Genomic DNA, 1,390 nt, shown 5'->3' with positions numbered 1-1,390 from the left:
TGACGCTGTCAAATACTCGAATCTTCTCGGACGGTGTCGTAGCTGCATCCCTCGTCGGAATGGGAACCCTGTCCTTGAGTGCACGCATCGCAGTGAAATACAGTGGACGGCTGTACAGAAAGACGTCCGTCACCGTCACATGAGATTCGTGCCCACCGCACGCCCCAAAGCAAAAACTGAGGACCTCAGGTGGCCTCCCGCCTGTTAACGGCACCTCTTCCGCCCCCAGCGACCGACAATCAATGTGCACAGAGGTCTTGTTGCCTTGCAGCATGAGTGCCACTTGGTATTCTTTCTTCGACACCCAAGTGCTGCTCCGTGTTGTTGTCTTGCCTTCGATCGACGTGTACCACTTCTTGTTGTGGCTGTACGACAGTCCCACGGTATGATTGGACGCAGTGTCCGCCAGCACCGCAGTCATTGGAGGAGTGTTCCCACTCGGAGTCTCTTCGATGGTCACCGACACCACAAGTGTGAAGTCGTGTCCCAAGAATACATGACGCACTTCATCACCCCGAGTGTTCACAGGCCATATTGCCCTGGACTCAAGTCCCGTCAATTGTAACCCATCGCTGTCCTTCACTGCATTCCGTCACTGTCGCATGCAGGCAACGGTACTCGTCGTTCCACGTGCCATCACTGGACGCATCGGACAAAACTGCCACCAGACCTGCCGTGGGTGTAGACACGCTGGAAAAGAAAATGTCCTTTTGCGCCCAAGTACTGAGGACGGACCTGACCGCACTCAGTTCCTCCGTCGGGCGGGAAAGTGAAATGACACGGAACTCACCGTCGTCCCTCCGTTGTAAAGGATGCAAGCTGTCATCCGAGTGCAGCAAGTTGCTGGCGAGCGTTCAATTCGCAGCACTGTCCATGGCAACCGGTCCAACAGAAAGCGTGAGGTTGCTGTCCGTGACCCAAAGGCAGAGCGCAGTGGCCCTTTTCTCCCCCGAGCCGTGCCCTTTCTGAGTGCATAGCATGACCTTCCTTCCCCCAATGGTCGCGGTGATGAGGGCATCCACACGCAGGCTTTCCTTCTGATAGACTCCTGATCGGGCGTTGACCCACACGGCTGAGAGTGTCCCGACTGCCTCCGTCCACTCTGTCCCCATGTCACGCGACTCCTACACCCTCTGGCCGCTCCCGCAGTCAACAATCATGTGAAGTGATCCCTCCCACTCGGTGACGCGGGGTTAAGGCATTCCGCAGGGGAAATTTCCTCAGAGAGCGCCCAGGCACTGCCGTTGTCCGTCGAGCAAATGATCATGGAGCAAACGTCTTCTGCTTCATTCTTCGCCATCAGAGGAAACACAAGCGTGCCATCCTCCATCACAACACCTGCGCCACCAGAAGCAATGAACTCCGTCCAGTCACCTTCGTGAGAAGCAGA

The 1,390-nt window shown here is 56.3% G+C and overlaps 1 pseudogene, besides 1 other annotated feature; it reads right to left on the bottom strand.

The window, feature by feature from the left end:
- On the bottom strand, positions 1 to 1,390 carry Tc00.1047053510711.10 (annotated as a pseudogene; the record flags this gene model as incomplete).
- Positions 1 to 1,390: a sequence feature (areas not merged during assembly with more than two copies in the genome that could not be assigned to a particular haplotype).

This window comes from Trypanosoma cruzi, genomic scaffold (genome assembly GCF_000209065.1).
Source record: "Trypanosoma cruzi strain CL Brener 1047053516815 genomic scaffold, whole genome shotgun sequence".
Lineage (NCBI taxonomy): Eukaryota > Euglenozoa > Kinetoplastea > Trypanosomatida > Trypanosomatidae > Trypanosoma > Trypanosoma cruzi.
This window is presented reverse-complemented; position numbering and strand designations above follow the sequence as displayed.